The sequence below is a fragment of the Ambystoma mexicanum genome, chromosome 1q, assembly GCF_040938575.1.
Source record: "Ambystoma mexicanum isolate Mex_15411 chromosome 1q, UKY_AmexF1_1, whole genome shotgun sequence".
NCBI classification, from domain to species: Eukaryota; Metazoa; Chordata; class Amphibia; order Caudata; family Ambystomatidae; genus Ambystoma; species Ambystoma mexicanum.
The window spans coordinates 412,017,395-412,039,149 of NC_090922.1; positions in this window are offsets into that span (position 1 = coordinate 412,017,395).

Here is a 21,755-nt window from a genome sequence, read left to right on the forward strand (position 1 = left end):
ACATTCTGTAATCTTCACTTCCTCAACAATGTTAATTTTCAAACTTTTACATTCCAATGTGTGATGATACATACTACATGTTCCATATTTGGAAAAAAAAAAATGATGGTGCAACCACGTCTTTGTTTGTTGTAGGGGTTGCAAAAATGATGGACTCTTTTTCAAGGTCTGTGCTTTAGTGTATAATACATTTGATCTATTGTCTATGTATTTCACTAAATCAGGCTCTAGAGTCAGTATTTTCCAATGCTTCTACAAGATCCTATAGAATCTCTTCCCATCTGTAGAAAACTGTTACCATTCTCACATTTTGTGAAGTATCTTTCTGAACCCTATCTTTGGGTTTCAGTTAGTCAACTCGATTCATTGATGAGCTTTTCTCTCTGCCTTTTTTAACAATATCCAATGCATACCCTCTCTCTTTAAGACTTGTAGATTCGTTTTCAAATCCTGCAGTTTCTTGACAATTCGGCCTTGCTCTAATATATTCTCTGGTCGGGATATTTTTAATCACACTCAATTTATGACAGCTGTTATCTACCAAAACAGAGTTAACTTCTGTGAGTTTCCTATAAGTCTTTCACAAAATCATATTTCCTTTAATATACAGGCTGGTGTCTAGAATATCTATTTCTGTTGCATGGCTGTTGCATGTGAATTGAATACCTGAAATATTGGAGATCAGGAAAATCGAACAGGCCATCCCTGGCTGAGATGAGTGGACTGGCATTGAAGAAGGCTACAGAACTTTGGATGATGCTGAAGAAAAAAATACTGTTGGAAATAATGGAAAAAGTCTGGGTGAGAAAGGGAGCAGGCGGAACAAACAAAGTCTCCTTGGGGTTGGCACAGCCACAATATTCCCCCCCAGGGCTAGGAGCGCCTTATAAACCATGTGATGTATACCAGGAGCATCACTGCATGGGGACAAACGTGAGGCCACAGTTGCGGGTGGCCCTGGTGAAGTCCTAACCTGAAGAGCTGCCAGCCCACCCAGATGCCAAACAGGGTGGACCTGAAAACCCAAGCTACATGAGCAGTGTGGCCTGGGCGAAATCCGCAAATTCGTAAAGAGAATACACAAAACCCATCTGATAAAAATGAGCCAAGAAACCAGATGATCACTGCACTGTTTTGCAAGGGTAAACAAGGTTTATTGCATGCAAAAAGGACTCAGGCGGTACCGTATAACCGAAATGACATGGAGTTTGTCACGTCCCAAGAAGTTACAGGTTGTATAGCAGAAAACCACAAATCAGCATACATAGTTTACAATGTCATCCCATTACCCTCATTGGCTACCACCAATAGAACATGCTAATACCCCCCTATATTCCCTGGACCAATTGGCCACACCTTACCTAAACCCATTCTCCTATTTGTGTGTCCCACTACATTGTCACTGTTGAATCCAGGGATTGGCTCATGAGTATATTGATACACATATAAATCGTGACCATCATGTGATGTGCACCCCTCTAATCCAGACACATTCAAGGTCCGAACCCTCGGGACAATAATATTTTCTGAGCATTGCACTTGTGAAACTTATGAAATAATGTCTGGGGAGGTGAGGGGTGATGACGATGGGTGGGATATTTCTGACGTGATTTCGAATGAGTTTACAGAGGTTGGTGGGATTTTGTGCAGAGCTTATATGACAATTGTATGGCCATTCATTTGACAGTTTTGAAGAAATAAAACGTGGTTGGATTTCCAGCAAACTTGTGTAAGGAGCATTGGCAAGGATCTAAAAGCATGCTTTTGCAAATGTGGCAGTGTTTTCTTATTTGACAAGTGTCATAATCTAGTTAAAAATAATAGCGGTATAGCTTTAGTGACTGAGGGGTAGCCTGTGGCCATGGGCAGTGGCCAGATTGTCCGGGTCATGGAAAAAGGTCATGATCCGGACAATCTGGCTACTGGCCATGACCAGAAGGGAAAAAACATATGATTAAAGTGGACATGTCCATCTGGGACTGGCTTTGTGGTAAAGTTATTTGAAATTAGGATAGATTTGGAAGGGAAGAAAAATGTGCTTGTGGTAATATGGTCTCTTTTTGCCTTCTGCAGGCTGCCATGGAAAGCGAAGAGGGGCCCTGTATGGAACCCTCGCCTTTCCTTTTCATGGTGGCCGTCTTGGAAAAGGATATTTTTTCCTAAACCGGGACGCCACAGCGGTGTAGGACAAAACAAATCCTCTTTTTTAGTACCCCGGGTTCCCGCTTTGGGAACCTAGACTGCTAATGGCCTTCATCTCCCATTGTAGGGGCTGGAATGGGGGGATAATGGTCCAGAGAACTCGTTATCCACACTTGCTTTGCTTGGGCTGATAACTTGGGCTGCTGGGCCGGTAATCCAACGCTCCAGTCCCTGGAACGGAGGATGAACACCCCAATTTTTCCATTAGTATAACACAAAATGCAATTGGAAATGTTGGAAAATCTTATTGAGTCTATGTACTTTACTGAGAAATATAAAGTAGATGGAGTCTATGCGTTTTTTTTTTATTCTATTTTTTATATGTGAAAGGTGTGAAAGGTGGTTCCTAAAGGAACATTTATTTTGTTTTTGGATCGATTTGGCAGGAGAGCTTAGAACGAAAGGTGGGGAGGCAAATGAGGGAAGAGACACCAAACGCTAGTATGGAGGGGCAGGTGGACTGGGGAAAATGTTGCGCGTGTGTTATTTCTAAGGTAGGGGGCAGTGTTCATGCTCCTTGACTACAGCAGTGGTGGTGTCTCTTGAGGAGGAGGGATGGCCTTAGCTGATGCCATTTTAAGATAAATAGAAGTTTTGCTAAAAGTATGTACTGTGGACTAGAATGTTAATGGATGAGTAGGAATAGGTGTTGGAGCTGTACAAGGGAAATTTTGAAGTTGAAAGTTCCTAGATCAGTAGAAAATGCAGATCCAAAATGTCCGCGAATTACAGATCTTAATGTAAAGTGTGTACGGGTTCTCGGACACCTCATCATGCTGCGTGCCAGCATATGGTCATGTGGCACTCTCTGGAAGGACTGAAATGAAGTCAGATGTTCGTAGACATTATGGTTAAGTTACACTAATAAAAACCTATGAAATTCAATGAAAAAACGTTGTTAAGGGGACTTATGGTTAAGTTGGAATAATAAAAACTTATGAAATTTAGTAAAAAAAACTTTGTTAAAGGGACGTTATGGTTAAGTTGCGCTACTAAAAACCTATGAAAGTCAGTAAAAAAAACTTTGTTAAAGGGACGTTATGGTTCCAAGTAAAACCGAAAAACCCCTGAAATTTGCCAGTTATGGTAAACTAAGCAACCATAACTCGTGCCACTACCGTGCATTGCTAAGATTAACACCCAGGACATCAAAGATGACATCACAAATGTCATTGATGACATGACTGATGACCTCACATCAAAGTTATTTGTGTATGTTGGCATTTAAATGCCGTTTTTTTAACTTTGAAACATTACATGGAGCTATCCAGTCCTGTAATTTCAGCACCAGACAGCTCCATGTAACGCTGCAAGGTTTTAGTGTATATTGGGGGGTTCCCCCAGCCCCCCCCAACCCCACGCCACCCTCCCACCCCCCAACCCTAACCCAAGCCCCAACTCTAACCCTAACCCAAGTTTTGAAAGGCAAACTTTCGAAAACATTTTGAACAAATTGTCATTTGAAACTTTTTTTTTAAAAAAAAAAGAGATTTGGAAGTTTGCCTTTTGAAATTTTTGCATTGGAAAACATTACTGGACACCATTCGAACCACTGTGAGTAACCACAACTTGTTGTGCATTACCTGGCCAATAAAACAAAACACAATCACGAAGTCCATTGGACATTTGGAGACAAACACCCATGTCTCAAGTCTAAAAATGTTGGTGGCAGCAATAAAAGATCTAAAGCTTAAATACCTAGCTCAAGACCATCCCCTAACCGCAAGCCAGATCGACTACCTACCATTGCTTGAGATCTATGAAAAGAAAAGGGGTATAAAAAACAGCGTTGGGCCCAGCAAGCATGTGTTTGATAAATGGGCCTCATTACGACCCAGGCGTTAAGGGTTAACGCCGTCGTTAACCCTTAACGCCTGATCCCAATTTTAACGGCTGCTTTTAGCAGCCGTTAAAACCCATGGCGCTAACCCGCCTTGGTGCTAATTACGGCACCGTAATTTACGATGCCGTAATTAGCGCCTTCCCCACTCCCATTATGCCCTATGGGGCAAAAATGGGAATGGGGAAGGGTAAATGGGAAATGGGGATTTACCGCCCCACTCACCTTGGAATGGGGCAGTAAATCCACCATCCACCATGGTGTAAACATAGTTTACACCATGGTGGTAAAGTTGGCGTACTTACCGCCTGGGTCGTAATGACCCCCAAAATCTTCGTTGAAAAAAGAAAAGAGCTAAGAAAAGTGTAGAGGTCAGCTAAATCCCTTGGCCCCATAAAGTCTAATCAGTTAGTGATTGAGGCCACTCAGAGATATAAATCATGGCTCAAACACTATCAGTCGACATTTTATCAGCAAGACGCAGAGTCTATTCAAACAGCTATTTGGGGAAACAAAAGCCGTGAATTCTGGTCTCTTCTTAACTCAACCGGCCCAAAAGAAGAACTAGCTATCCTTAACAACATAGGCGAAGCATCATGGGTGAACTTCTTCAAAACTTTGTTCTCCCCACCAACAACCAACCAGATTGCAAATAAGAGCACAGACTTAGTAGACTGGGCTCTCTTGAATGACCGTGAAGAAATAACTCGACAGATCAAGTCTCCTAAGAACTCTAGAGCACCAGGGCCTGACGGCATCACAAATCTGGACCTCAAGGCACATCCTGAAGAGTGGGCAGCGCTCTTGAGTGAAATATATCGAAGATGTGCAGAATTAAAATCAGTCTCGCCCTTGTGGAAGTCAGCGACGGTGGTGCCAATTTATAAAAAAGGGAAAAACAGCGATCCGGCAAACTACTGCCCGATAGCCTTGTTGGACTGTATTGGAAAGGTGTTTGGGTCTCTCCTATTAAACAAATTTAAAGCTTGGGCAAAGACGGCGCCATGTGAGGACTTCCTGCAAATGGGGTTCAAGAAAAACTCTGGAACATCAGCTAACATCTTGACAATAAACATCTTGAAGCATAAAGTTTTAGAGGGGGGGGACCCCAGATATTTATTGTCTTTGTGGACCTCACACAAGCGTTTGACCGTGTGGACAGGTCACTCCTTTGGGAGAAACTATCGGCCTGGAATTGTCCCCCCTCACTTCTGGCTCCAATTAAAGCTTTGTACTCGGGCACTAACATGAGAGTGTGAATAGACCAACAAGGCCTTCTCTCTGCCCAAATACAGACGCAAAGGGGGGGTCAAACAGGGATGCCCACTGGCCCTGGCTCTGTTCCTCACATTCCTAAGTGGTATTAAAAACCCAGAAGTGGATTTTCGAAGCTTCCCTCCTAAAATGGGAAAAACCCAAATAAGTAGACTTCTGTACGCAAACGATGTAATACTCCTTGACTATACGCCGATAGAGCTGCAACGTCAGCTCAGCAACCTGCAGGCATACAAGGAAAGAAACAACTTGGAGATCAATGAAAACAAAACTAAACTCATGATCATGTCTGAAGGTACAAAAAACAAGCAAAAAACAAAACTAGTCTTGGACGGAAGACGGATCGACAATGTCGTGGAGTTCATATACCTGGGAGTGATTCTGGACAACTCCAAGAATGAGACAGGCATGCAAACATTCCTGAAAGAAAAAACAAGAAAACTAACGGCCCAAGGCTGCGCAATCGACAGGAAATATGGCTGATTTTCTTTGATCCCTGTGATAAACTTTTACAAAATGAAGGTCGTCCCAACATTAACCTATGGTGCAGATGCAATGCCTAACATCCCAACATCTTTATGGCCTACATTGGAGGCAAGTTTTTGGCGAAAAATCTTAGGTCTTCCAAATTGTGTCTCAATAGCCTGTATTAGAAAAGGACTAAGCTTACTCTCCCTGGCGGCCTCAGTCAAATGCAACTCTTTGATGCTTTACCGTAAATGTTTGCTCGTGGAAAAACCTTCAGTTTATAACCTGATCTTACAAGAATCGAAAGGCTCAAGCTGTAAGATGTTAAACAGATGGTCACAATGGAACTTAGAAACCCTACATGAGGTTGTTTTAGATGAAGAGTTACTCAAAACCAACCCAGTGAAGGTTTTGAACAAAGTCAAAGAGCTAGACTGGATTAAGACTGGAGAAAAAGCTGTTTCTAACAAATTGATGAGTCATCTACCTCAAAATCCTAGAAATTGAATGAGTTACAACCATTCATAAAGCAGTTTCCATCAAAGCAAGCTAGGAACCTAATACTGAGAGCAAGACTGAGCCTGTTACATACTAACAAAATTCTCTCTATGCGGGGGCTTGCCATAACTAATAGCTGCAGATTCTGTGGCCTACCTGAAGTGGTGGAGTCCATCCGACACTTGCTTCTCTCTTGCCCAGGTACTTTGAAGATCAGATCACTCTATATGAGGCACTTATTTTCAAACTTTGTGTTACGTGATGAAGACCTCTGCTGGTCAAGAATGATGACAGGAGAAAAGACCGCGTGGATGTTGGCAGCATATAACATCTTACAACATATTCAAAAATTCTTTCCGACGTCAAAAGAACAGGCGGTTGATTGAAATACGATGATGGCCGCCTTAGAACAGAGTGTTATGCTTAAAGCTCTACGGGTTAGCCTGTCTTTCAATTCTGCTTTTTTTTCATTTTTCTTCTGCTACTTTTTGTAAAAATCTAAATGATTAAAACACAAAAAAAGAAAACATTTATATCTAGATCTAAAATCTTTTTGCAAACATTTGTGTAGATTTGTCAAATTGCACATTTATAAGCCTTTACAATATTTTGGGACACCCCTCTAATTTTGCCCCCTCTTGAGAAAATCCCACTAAACATTGCAAAAACATGTATATCTAGATCTATAATGTTTTTGCACACCTTTGTGTAGATTTGTTAAATGGCAGCCCATTTATAAGCCTTTAAATAATTTGGGACCCCCCTTCTAATTTTGCCTCTTCTTGACAGAATCCAACCAAACTTTCCAAAAACATTTAAATCTAGATCGATAATCTATTTACAACACTTTGAGTAGATTCGTCTAATGGCACCACATTTATAAGCCTTTATATTATTTTGGGACCCACCTCTAATTTCGCCTCCTCTTGACAGAATCCCACCAAACTTTGTAGACTCATTTGGAATCAGCTCAATAATATAAGTGCATAATTTCATGCAGTTTAATTAAGTGGCGCCAAAGTTATAAGCCACCCAAGAACTGCTTTTCATTAACCCTGTAATGCAGAGGTGTCTGTGAACTTCACAGGACTGTTTGGGAACATCCGGACCATTCACTGACTTTCGCAGCAAAAAAACAGCCGCAGAGCAAACAGGGAAGTGTGTCTGCGGAGTGGACATAGATATCACTAATTTTTTTGGACCTACTTTTTGGCTGTTTTTGAAAACAACTTCTGGACGGATTTCCACCAAAGCATGCTTTCGGGACCAAACCGCTGCTCCTGCCGCAAATTTGGTGAAAATCCATCCAGCGGTTTGGGCTGTAGCCGTGAGCAAAGTTTTTTCTCCATTCAGTCTATGGGAAAAAAAGAAATGTTGGGACCCCCCTATAACTTTGCTCCCCCTTGACCAAACCTCGCCTGTGCTTTACTGGCGTGTGGCCTTTGCTGTAGCTGCGAAGGCGCACATGCTACAATCTGCCCTTTTGAGCATGGTGCCTTTGCAAATGGAACTGTTGGGATTATTCAATCAGTGGTCGAGGATGTGGGTCAAAGGAAGGGGCGGTGATATATTTCCCCAAACATCCATGCAGTGAGGTTGACAGAGATGGACAGACGCAGAGTACTCATTGTGCTTGACACCTTTGTGCAAGATCTGATCTGGATACTAACTTTCAGTTCGAAGGACTGGAGGCTTTTTGGGGCACAATGTATGCATGGAGTTTCAGTGCCATGGTTCTCCTTTGTAAATGTGTGGCCTCTGTCGGCAGTGTGGATGTTGTGGTTGTGCATTATGGAGCACTACATTTGGGGTACATGTCAAGCTCACGTTTGCTCCTTCACCTCAAAAAGTTAATGACAGCAGTGATGCATATTTCTCCCACTGCCGGGTGCATGGGACCATGCCGGTGTAATTTGCCAACAGCCAAAGGTCGGGAGGTGTTTCATACACAGAAGCATGTGTGACTTTATGTGCAGTGCTGGGATGTTCTGCACCGACTATGACAGCATTAATTTGCTGTGGTTCCAAGGAAATGACATTTTTTGACCTCCATTGTCAATGCTGTTTTGTTTGCCACTCTGCATGCAGCATTGCAGACAATCCTGTAGAACTGAAAGAAAAGCACTGGCGTGCAGTCCATACAAATGTGACGAGGAGAAGCAAACAAAAAGTCATCAAAAGAGATTTAAAAAATAATTGTATGCAAGCACGTATTTAACAAAAACAGGACAAAAATACATATAAAACAAAATACCTTTTGTTTTTCTGAGACAGTACTACAGACCCAAACCCCTACCCTGTTTTACATTTACCCCCCACAACCCTCCCTCCGTAGCATGACAACTCAGCGGATTACGCTGTACTTTTACGCTTCCACAAGCCACATCTAGCCATTTTCTGGATTGGAGCCATGGAAAGGAAATTGTGGAACGAAAGACACTGCTCTATAAGTTTGGTGGGTCTGGTGTGTATGCAAACTCTGTGCCAGAAGGTCTCTTTGCACAAAGAAGTGCAGAAGGATATTGTGGAAATGTGCAAGGTAAGGGGCAGGCATCCTGGTTGTATGTATGAACTGTATGTATTTATTTAACTGTGCTGCGTGTGCGCAATATTTTTCAAAAAGTGCAGTAAGTGGGCTACTGCAGAACACAAAAAACAACTTTGCAGTGTAAACGGTAAGTGGCAGGCATCCTACTGTGGTGCATGCATTGTGTGTATGATATCATATGATGTGCAATTGTATGCTATGGCATTCGGAATGCGCCTACACACACATTTACCAAAGCGCAACGAAGCAAGAGAGGGGAAACAGAGGGGAGACAGAGACAATGACCCTACAAGACCAGGTGTGACTTACATCGCCCAAGTGCATGGGTGGAGGGAGGGTAAGGTACAGTACACGGGAAGAAGAAAAAATGACAATAAGTAAAAATAAGGGCCTATTGTGCCAAGTGCATGGATAAGTGCACACAACAGGTGGTGGATGCACTGTTAGGCATACAGAAAACAGTCCTCAAGTGTAGGGTTTGCTAGAAAGCCAGTGCAGGGGTTTGCCTGGCGGGGGAAGTGACATGGGCCCGACATCACAGACTCACCAGGTAAGTACTGCAGAATCAGTTTATGTCAGGCAGTTAGCTGGTTAGAGGAGCAGAAACAGCAGACACTAAGAGAAAGGCCTTGAGGTGCTTCTGGAAACAGCGATGGTTCCCCTCAAGTGTCAGTGAGCCAGGGAGGCTGTGCAGAGGGAGGCTGCAGGTGAAAAAACACAACTACCACCAACTGTTTTTTTGCAGAAGCACCTGACCCTGAGGGAGTTGGAGGCAGATGAGGGAAGAGCTTGCACACGCAAATATATAGGGAGTTACAGTTGAAGGTATTGAGGTGCCAGGAGCCAGAAGGCCTTCCTCATAATGCAGTCTTCTCACTTTATTCCTCACAGCCATTTGGTGCTATTGGTGACATTTCAATGCAGGAGAGATACCAACCCAAGTCGCGCACTCCTCTTCTGGATGCATTCCAGAGGGTGAAGAGTAGAAGGGGGCAGATTTAAAAAGAGCCTGTTGCAATAATGCAGCGTAGCCAAAAGTACAGCTGTGCAGAAAGTGATCTTTTGGAAAGTTGCTTTCTCTTGGTATGATACATTCAATGCTGCTATTGGTGGCATTTCTTTGTGATTTACGTAGGAGGTGGGTTAGTGGTGAAAACATTTCGTAACATTGTTGGAAGGAAAGCAGAGAGTTCCTGTTTCAATATTACACTGTATGATATGTCTAAATGAGAACGTTGCAAGCACATATCACTCAAGTGACACTTTATGGTAGGGAATGGAAAAAAAAACAGTATGCTTTTAAAGAACGTTATGGCCGCTCAGTGGCAGATACCATACGCAAAGGCACTTAAAACCGAGTCATACACATAGTGCAGCAAAAGTTTCCTTAGCTCCTTTTTGTGGTGATGGTTGAGCAAGTGGATGAATGTGGATGCACAAATCTTGCAATCTTTTACTGAACGTTCTACCGGATGTGCTGTCCAGTGACAGCACACTAGCAGGCTGAATTTGTAACGGTACCTATGAAGTGTTGTGCAGAACTGACAGTGTTAGAGGGTAACGTCTTGGATAGCATTGGTGGAATCGTGTGTGCCCATTTACCCGTACCCAATGAGGTCCTTCTGGACAAAAGGTAGTGGAAAGGGAAGAGGGACTGCTCCTGCTTTACTGGGGTGCAGCCCCCGTGGTACTTTGGGCAGCACACATGCCACAATCTGCGCTTCTTACCTTGCTGGCCAATGGACATGGGACTTCGGGATTATCCTATCAGGTACTGTGGGTGTGGTTCACAGGAAGGGGCGGTCAAACTGCTGTACATTACACTCTGCATAGTGAGGTTGGCGTGAATGGTGGAGCACATTGTGTTGCCTATAGGTGATGCCTTTCTATTAGATCTGCACAAGCATGCCCTGGAAAGAAACTTTGCTGACAATTTAGGATTAGAAGGAGTGGTCGCATTGTGGAACAGTGTCTATGAGCGCAGTTTCGCCGACATGGATGCACTTTGCAAAGACCTGGGCACTTTTGCTAGAGCCGATGTTATCGTCATCCACTACGGCGGCATGCATATGGGTTACATGTCTTGTTTAGGCTTGTTCCATCAGCTGAAGAGGTTGCTAAAACTAGTGAAGAGCCTTTTTCCCACTGCCCCAGTGCTTTTCTCATCCATAACACCAGGAAGAATATGGGACATGGCTTCTGGATGTTGTTCCAAGCCAGAGGCAGGAAGGGGTCTCATCAACAGAAGCATGAATTCTTTTTTGTCCACTGCTGGGATGTTCTTCTGCAACAATGACATCATTAGTTGTGAAATGCAGAACTTTTCCAAGCAAATGGCATTTCTTTGTCACCCATTGGTAATGTTGTTTTGTTTGCCCATCTACAAGATGTGGTGAAGAGTTTACTGTAACAATATCCACACAAGAAAACACAAAAAAGCAAATAAAAAGTGAAAAAGGTTTTTCTCTAGAAGCATCTCTAAAAAAAGCTCTTTTCAGAGATGCCCCTTACAATGAACTCCCCCTACCCTGGTTGCAAGCTATTCCCCCACGCTCGCACACAGAATGAAAGCCACATCCAGGGATTTTCAGGATGGTGCCCATGGAAATGGGACTGTGGAGCCACAGGGATTGTGCAACAACGTTTCTGGGTGTGGTGTGTACGCAGAGGACTGTTGTACAGAACTAATACTGTTACATGGAGAGCTCTTTAATGTCACTGGTGGAAGCATGTGGAACTTTTTAATGGTACGCAATGATGACGTGCCGCAAAGAAAAAACTGTGAAGGGAAGAAGGAATGTTTCTGCTTCATTGGGACACGGCCCTAACCGTCCATTGGGGAAACACACGTGCACATACTCCCCTTTGCCGCTAGCTACCCATGAGATTGAGACAATGGGACTATCGCAGCTGCTGGTGTGGGTCACAGCAAGGCCCGGTCATAATTTTTTCCATTACTGTGCATACTCAGCCGTACTGACATGGTTGCTATTAGTTGCAGACGCACTGTAGCACAACAGATTTGGTGCACCATTTCTTACTGGGCAAACCTATGTGGCCTGCTTCTCTGTTCAGAAAAGCTGCAAACAGATTGCACAGCACCTCCACAGTGTGCCCTTTTATAGGGTTGCTGTGGACAACTTCCGCCCAGAAAGCAGGCCTAAATTTTTCCAAAACATACATACATGTGCAACGTCACATTGTGGTGTGTTTGTAAGCGTGTACTTTCCGAAAAACACTCCATGCATTGCTCAACCCTGCACATTGCCGGTGTTCTAGGGTCCAGCTCCTGTCCCCGAAATAAGGGCCCACGCACGTTGTGCGCATGTACATGAGTGTCCTATGCACACTGTTGTGTCTTCTCTGACTAAAAGTGTGCCACACAGCAGGTGGGATGTTTATGTGTATAGCTACCTGTAGGGTGTGGGTGGACACCCTGACCTAATTAACGTTCCTATGCATATGTTGCATAGTGGCAATGTTACCAGGACACAGAGGAACAGATAAACATGCGTGTACTTGCACTACGCACAAACGTCTGCTCCCACACGCATTGATAGGTGGTGGACAACATGCAGACATGCAGAGCCTGCTGGCGGTGTACGGATGCCTCTATTGTTATTGTGGATAGGCCGGACAGCTGGGTGTCCATAGGACACCTACCTTCTCCTTACTTGCGGTCATTGTAACGAGACAGAACCCCATTTCAGATAAAAAAGAATACAACACAAACACTCAGCAACATTCTCATGATTACCGTTTACTCATCCACATGCATACCATTTGGAAAGGGAAGGTGTAGCAGAAGTGGATACTTATTGTGGGGAAATGGGGATTTGCACAACTTGGTTGTGAGGGGAGTAAGAGATTGATGTATTACCGTAACATCTCTGATTAAACAGTTTTTGAGGGAATGGCGGGCTCCGATATGGGGAAGGAGTACAAGTGCAGGTGTGCCAGTGCGGTTTCATTTTGTCCAAAATTTATCTTTGTACGCAACCTTTAAAGCGGCACAATTGTTCACCAATTTTTCCACTTTCACTTCCATGCAGTCCATTTTCCCTATGCACAGAGTTTTTGTTCCTTTCCTATGCCCGATGACTGCTGTGGAAGGGTTTCCGCTTGTACTGTCTTGCTTTCCTTTCCAATATGTTCTCTTACCAAAAAAGAGAATGTGTTTGGTGTACATGAAGCAATATATATTACATAATTTACATAATTTACGGTTCCCAGCACTGTGCATACCAATGGGGTTACTATAGAAAGTCATTGCGTCATTAGGGAAATGTTCAACCTGCCACTCTAAGGTGCTTGCCATTGCTGCGTTACAAAAAAGACACGTTATGCTTCTGTACTATTGCATACTGCAGCACCTGTGCAATTATTAGACAAAGTTTAGGGTCCTTACTATATTGTAGTGATGTTCAGGTCTTAGCACTTTCCAGTCATTACTATGGCCGTTTGTTTTTTGATGTCATGGGTGTCAGTCCTTGCAGTGCACAGGGGAAGCGCGAGTTATGGTTGCTTAGCTTACCATACCTTGCACATTTCTGGGGGTTTTCGGTTTGTACCTGTAACCATAACATGTACCAACTTTTGTCCATTGAATTGCATAGGTTTTTACTAGTGCAACACCATAACGTCCCTTTACCAACGTTTTTTGTCAGTGATATATATATATATATATATAACATTTTCCCCATAACCGCGGATATGCTAACTATGTACTACAGAGAGCCATGGTTTTTTATAATTATTAGTACCCGCTGGTATCAGGATTTCTTTTTCTTTTTAAATGCTTCTCTGTCCTTGCAGGCACTCACCTAGTGCCCCCCTCATCTGTGCCTGATTTCCCAACTACCCCCAAGGCCTCCTCACCTCCCGCCCATTCCCCTAACACTTGCTGTTTCCATGTGACACACTTTAATTCCTGCTCACCTTTTCCTCTGTAGCCGCGGTTATCCTGCCGAGTAGATGTGGCAACAGGAAATTGTTTGTTGTCTTAACTTGGTCTCTGGTCCCCCTCGAACTAGCCCAATGCCATTTAGGCACTTTTGCTGCCTTTTTCTGCTTTTTGTTTTTGGGTAGCCACGGGTATAGCCGCAGTTATCTCTCGCATTGGAAAGGAAAGTGGCAGCTTTTTCATTTCTGAAAAGTCTCTATCTTGCAAAAGCACCATGGGTGATATCTCTATGTTTTGGGTAGAAGGGAGCACTCGCTTCTCCTTCAAATATTTTTAAAAACTACTGCACAGAATAAATCTTGACCACAAAAGGGTTGTGTCAGTGCTTTGTGCCCAAGTTGATTCAGACCTAGTCCAATTCCATCCAGCATTTTTGGGACCTTTTTTGTCTATGGGAATATGAATGGCGACTAGGCTAAAAGTGCTATTGTTTGCTTTCTTAATGACTTATTTATTTTTGAACGAATCTTTCCCAAATTTTCCGGTCTGTGGAGGCCCGCACGTACAGAATTGTCTGATACATTTCATCCACATTCGTCATATGATTCAAATATTGTTAGTAATTAATTTTTTCAATTTCCTATGGTACTCAGTACTCACCCTAACTATAGTTACTGCATATTATTTGCATGTTACAATTACTTCATATGAGCAACACTTATAAAACTGTGTGTAGTTCATCTATGACATTCCAATATCACTTTCTAAACTAAGAACACAATTAAACAACATATACAAAGTTAATCATTGGATATTGGAGGATGAATGTTTAAACCTGCACACCCGTCCTCCTCTCAAACAATGCGTAGTGGTTAAAATGCCTGATTAATTAGAGGAGGGTACACTCAATAGCACAGGGTTGCAGTGATGCCCTTCTAAATTAATGTGCAAGCGACAGCTTTGTGCTTGACTGTGGCAACTAGACAGAGGTGTGACAAAAGACACCCGGCTTGGGGACGTCAACATTAGATTGAAATGGCACATCTTAATTATCCAAATCCAGAAAATGTTGCTCTTAATGTTTTGCTTTGTTCTGAAACCATCATATTTGGTGATGGTGCAAACGTGATGAGCATGGTTTCGGCTTGATCAGGAAAAGTGCATCATTCAATTGAGATACATTGCTTGGGCCGATGGGATACCTCAGGGCAACCGCAGAGCAAAAAAGTTTGGTCCAAGTCCCCAAGCTTTGAGACTGGTCTCCGCTATTAAGTGCGTGATAAAAGATGAATTCATTCATTGATACTGTAGGGCAATAGATCATATTTCACAAATAGGCCTGAATGCTGATTTGTACATGCGCATCTGTACATGTGAAAGCGCAAATCGCCTACATTTTTACATAACACAATGTTGCAAACATGGCTACTACTATAAGATTAATGGTGTGACAACACATCCTAATTTTTCATTTTTATATTTTTACATTTGTAGAGCGGACACAAACCCAAAGGCACCAGGGCAATAGAACCAGTTGCATGGGGCGCAAGGTAAGGCGTAAGGATAGGTACAGTTGCAAAGATATAGATACGGTTTTAGAAAACATAGCTGCTTAGGTTACAATAGTACACTTACACTCTTGAGTGCGTGCGTGGGATAGAGGGTGTAGGTCAAGCAGGTTTAAGTAAATAGCCATGCAGATGCAGCTGGCGATTGTTTAAAAATGGAGGACTGTGAATATTTGCCCATAATTATTCCCAAGTGAGGGTAGCAACCAAGCCTGAACAACCTTTTTATTGTGTTGAAATATTGCATTTTACCACATCACACATGTCCCAAAATATGGGTTAAAAAGCGATACAACTTACAGTCCTTTTTAAGGGAACACATGAAAAACTATAGCTGCCAGGTAACCAACAAAGTACAGGAGCATTTTGAGACACTGTTATTCTGACTGTACCCAAACGAAATAAAATCAAGAAGCAAATCTCAACAATGTATGGCAGCATGGCCCTTTAAAACACGTGTTGATGCTGTGAGTGCAGCAAGGCATTGTCAAATCATGTTCATGCTAACTTAGCCCAAAGTATGTTACATGCCGCTATAAGAACATATTCTCATGATGCCCGAAGTCAATATATGGTCCTGCACAGAATCGTTAAGGTTTTGCCCCTACACTGTCAAACAATAATCAGGGCATCCCCACACATACACCTACTAGCAAATTGCATTTTATTTGACTTTCATGACTTGCTGGTTTCATTAAATCATTCCTTGGTATTCTATGGCTCTGTTCTCTTCCTGTTCTGTATACTGTATGTCATCATTTCATTATGTATAACAATTCATTATCATTTGCAAAGAGGTTTGGTATAATATGCTATAGAAGTCAATTAAACAAATAAACTCCAAGAACACAATTCCACGCTTTCAGTGCCCAATAAATGCCACTGCAACACCATGTACACTCATGACTGCCCCCATTACATATCAGCAGGCCACTGTAAAACACATGTTCATGCTGCTGGTGATCTCACTAACCTCAATGCCCCCTGGACAAATATTTAAATAATTGATCGAAATAGTGAATTTTACAAGTCACATTTTAGAAAACAATATGCATAAAAATCCATGCAATTCGCGATGGGTTCATGACAAACTCAAATAGATGGCAGATCATCAGCATTGGACAGGATCATTTTGCTATACATTTTCATGCATGACTCATGTAAGGGTGCAGAGGTAAGAGTCTGATACGGTGGCGGTATGTTTGTTGGCAAATACTTTGATTTCTATAATAATAAAATAATAGGTAGAACCTATCTTGCCCTATTTCTATGAAGGGTTGCCTTACCTCAATAAAAATACCAAGGACTCTGCCAGGATGTCCAGTAAAGTGAAATGCCAACGTCCTATGTCCAAACCTATTTCCGTCCATTATACTCTAACTAAGGAAAAACTGTGTATCTTCTTTATCCAGCAGGAGGCCTCTCTCGTTCTGGATACATATTCAAATGTTCAGTTCTTGATGAGAAGACACAATGAGTGGTTCTTTAACTCAACTTTAATGTTAGATGCTCTTCCAGATGTATACAAAACCACAAAAGGATTTAACAGGGAATTGTCACCCCTCTTTTTTCTTTCTTAGTCTCTATTAATTATAAAGAAAAACAAAATTCACAAGTATCAGAGTGAAGGGGAGGGAGAACGGTTTCTCACCCTGCTCTTTCACAAATGTGACATTAAGTCTGGTTCACTATGCTTCCATACTTGACTGAAGGTCTTCTTACCAAAAAACACAGTTTACAAATATCAAGCGGGAGTCTATTCCACTGTCCTTTCTCCAGCTCACAAATGTTGCATCAAGTCTAGTTCACTATCCTGCCAGACGTGACTGTAGAGCTTCTTATCACAAAAACACAGATCCCTAGTATCGGGGGTGGGGGGAGTGTGGAGGGAGTTCTCTTCTCCTATTCTTTCACGAAATTAGTATCAATTCTGGTTCACTATCCTGCTAGACTTGATCGTGGGTCTTCTTATCACAAGTATCACTGGAGAGGCTCTTCCCCTTTTCTTTCTCCAGCTTACAAATGTAGCATTGGGTATTGTTCACTATCCTGCCAGACTTGACTGTAGAGCTTCTGATCACACAAACACAGTTCCCAAGTATTGGGGGGCTGGGTGGTGGAGGTGAGTCTCTTCTCCTATTGTTTTCTCCACTTAGTTAATATTCTAAAAAAAACTGTTCCCAAGTATCAGTGTCGGGATGGAGGGGCTCTTCCCCTGTTATTTCTCCAACTCGCAAATGTAACTTCAAGTTTGGTTCACTATCCTGCCAGACTTGACTGTAGATCTTAGTATTCAGGAATATGGGCCTCATTAGGACCCTGGCACTCCCATAGTGAACGGTGCCGGTCCCGTGTGGAATGCCCTATTACTGACCAGACGTGAAAAGCGGGAACCACTAGCAGGCCAGGATGCTAACAACAGGCCCGTCATTAACAGGCCCGTTATTATCATCCTCCCCATTCCCATTGAGCCCAATGGGGCTCCAATGGGAATAGGGATTGATTTTTACCGGGTCCAAGAAAAGGGCAATCACCGGGTCCGCCAAGGTCGGCTTAACCCAGTTATTGCCCTTTTCTTGGACCTGGTAAAAAATCATTACCGGCAGCAGCCGTGCCCTTAATAAGGGGACAGCTACCACCAGGGTCGTAATGAGGCCCTATGTCTCTACTTTTGGCAATGGGTCCTGAACCCCTTGTTTTTGCTTCTTGAATCTCTGTGTGTCTCTTACATGGGTCCCAGACCCCTCAGGGTAATCTTGGGATTTCCTCAACTTGTTCTGTAGTCTTTTTTCCTTTTGTGTGGTCCCATACCCCCTTATTTTACCTCAGGATATCCCCAACGCTCTCTGGGCCCCAGCCAATTGGTTGTGTGCTTGGTCAGACTTGTGTGGGTCCTTGACTCTAGTGTGCTGCTCTTCTGGGACTCACCTCACTTTGTATGATTCCCAGAACCTGGTGTACTGTTCTTGTGGGGCTTCCCGATTTTGTATGGGTCCCAGTCCCCTCTCTCAGGTTTACTGCTTATTTTTCCCAGGTGTGGTTCACTAATCTGCTAGGCACTGGTTTTCATGTAACTGTCTCTTAATTTTCCCCAGTTACTGGGACACAGGAGATGGAGTTCTTCAGCCTTCCTCAGTTGACTGCTTTGTTCTCTCCTGCCTTCACAACCAGCTATGGAGACCTGAAATACCTTGCTTGGCTTTATTGACTTGCTTGAGCGGCTTCGTGGAACTGCTTCATCCTACCGTAGGCTTCCACATGGCTTCCAGCTTTTTCTGCATCTCCTCACAGCATTCCCAGGTCTGGTCCCTCTCAGCGTGTGTTTCTCGCATGGCCACGCTGTCAGAGCCTCGCAGATCATACATATAAGTGTCCTGGCTGGTGAATTAGGGATCTGGGGAACACTTTGAGTCAGTCACCCTTTCCTGTTGTCCATGGCAAGCCTCCAGGAGGCTCTCAGTTCCTCCCGGGAGGCTCTGCCCAGGTACCTTTTCCTTCCTTGCTTTTTAGCACTGGGGATGGCTGTAGTTGACTACACCGCATATGTTGGTTCTGTGGGGGGCTTTTGTATCTTTGCCTGATCTTCTTTATGTCAGTGGCTGTATATAGTCTCTCTGGGTAAGCCTCACTCTTCCCCATCCCAGTATGATCTGTATGAATGAAGTCCCTTACTCTACAGAGATACATAGACGTGTGTGGTACCACAGGAGACTTTACAAATTATGCTGATGATACTTAGTGTCTGATCCCCTTGTCTGGCAATCATATACAGGATGACATTTTGATTAATAGGATCTATGGTAGGACTGAAACCTGGATGGTGACTAACAAACTTGCACTGAATAAGGGTAAAACAGAGCTGGTGGGGGCTGGCTCTCCTCATTCGATTCAGAAATTAGGCCCCATGTATGTCAGCTTTGAGATCGGTAAAAATTATCCCGTCAAAAAAAAGTCAAAACGCTGGGGGTCATCTTTGATCAACATCTTACTATGGAATGGCATGTCACTAGGATTGTGTCTCCTAGCTTCACAAGCCAATGCGGAGACCCTAGTTAGATTATTGCTCCAGCCTACCAATGGGTATCAATAAATCGCTCTGCAAAAGATTGCAGGTTTCGCAAAATGGCACTGTTAGGGCTGTTATGGGCCTTTCTAGAAGAGATAATGTCTCTTCCGCTAGAAGGGCTCTTCATTGGCTGCCGATTTTATCAAGAATTTGCTTCCGCCTCCTGGTCATCACACAAAAGTGTAGACAGGGGAAGATGCCAGTTACCTCCAAGCCTTGCTTGTGAATAAAACCCACAGTAGACCATTAAGGTCAAGTAAGCAGGATCAGTTGATGAACCCTAAGTGTAGAAAAGAGAAAGACATTAATGAAGCGTTCTATGCCTGTGCGCCTGTGCGCCGAGGACATGGAATTACCTACCTTTGGAGATAAGAAGCACAGAAGCTATAGAGGTCTTCAAAAAGAAACTGAAGACATTTCGGTTCTCCTAATGCCTGATATAGAGGACTGAAGTTACTCCTGACTAGCTGGTACACCCCTCTGAATTTATGTTTTAATGTGTCATTTTGTTTTGTCAAGCACCCTTAAGCCTTAAGCCTCAGGGTCCATGATTATATACATTGAGTAAAGGTGGATGAGAGGCTAGAGGGGACATAATTGGAGGGGGTCAATACCACTTTCTCCCAAACATGTCATCACTGGTCCCATGGAGGTCTTTCCTCCCTATGAGCTCCACCTGCTGAGTACCACCCCCAGGGAGACTATCGGGTAGTGGCCTTACATCCCTAGCACCATGGGAAGGGGCTTCCCTCATGGGAGCAGTGACAATACTCTGGGATTCGTCACACTCAACAATATATGTCAGTATTGCCCTATTAAAAAACAGGTTCATGCTGCCAGTGGCCAACATCATGGCATTTTGTTTCACAGAACACAGCAGATATATACCAGTGGCAAAGAATATAGGGCGACATGTTCATACTGGCTGTGCCCAATGGGATGCAAGCAAGCCACTATACAAACATATATTTTAAGCTGCCTGTGCCCAATATAAGGCAGCATATCACTTCAAGAATAGATTGGCATGCTGCTTGGGCCTACTTTATGGCAGTATTCCACTGTAAACATGTTATCAATCCTGTTCCGAGCAGGTCACAGTAAATGTATATGTTCATGCTTCTGATGTCCAATACATGATAGCATGATAATGTGGAACCATATATCATTCTGCCTGTCCCAAATACATACCCTCATGTTATTATGATCACCAATATATGCCAAAAAGCCAGTGCAAAAACAGTTTCCTTTCCTCTCTTCCAAAAATATGACAGTGTATCATTGTAAACTATGTTAATGCCCAATTTTTGTTAGATAATTCACGCTAGCTGTGCCTAATAAATGCCAGCGTACCACTACAAAAACAGTTTTATGTTGCAGGTGCTCTCACGGAACCTTGACTCATTGTACTTGCAAGTGGTAGATTGCAGGCATGGAGAAGTGTCAGAGCCCCATCAGGCACCAGAACCGAGACACACAGACACACTAAAAATGGCGCCACATTAATGCACAAGACACACATTTGTTTGCCCTTCTCTTTCCTTACAGATGTGGTGTTCTCTCTCTCCCTCGAGTCTGGCTTGGATTCTTCTTTTGGAAACAAGTGGCATCCTTATGCTGGGGTGTAGAGTCAGGTGCATCCATTTTAAACCTTCCAATTCCTTCTTCCGAATCAGGCAGGGGGTGAGGCCAATGTTCAGACCTCACCCCCCCATCTTGGGACATCCAGTGAGACTATGGAGTGAAGAGACCTTCATTGTGTCATGTGAGACAGAAATTAGTTTCGAATGAGGGTCAGGACTCTTTGATCCCTGGTAAAGCTCTGCACAGGCATCAGAGCAAGGGTAGTTTTGCAATGGCCCCTTTTTTCGAGAATAACAGACTGACACATGATCACCTCACTTCATAAGGGACAACATATGCACATTTTAGGATACTAGTGTGGGATAACTGTTTAAAAGAGCAACTAATGTGATAATGCTATGAAATCAAAAACTCTCACATTTTAAGGGCCTTCTTGATAACTTAACTGAAAGCAAATTTAGTGTATCAATATAACAAGTTACAGTTCTAGAAATAGTGCTGTCGCAATAATTCGGAGACATGTACATTTTCGTATGAATATATCATGCCTAGCTAATGAGATTGCTCATTTCATAACTTCAGTTCCATTTTTATTATTTCATAAAACTGGAAGTCCTTATCCATTTTATGAAAAACACCAAGCCTTTGTGAAATTCATTAAATAAGCATAAAAAATTCATTAAACAAGTGAATTGCATTCAAGGCTGCTTTGATGCAAGTGCCCTTTAAGCAATGTAAAACTCCATATTGGTTTAACCTTTCATATTCTGATGTCGATATAAAGGAAATCATAAATTAAGGGTGCA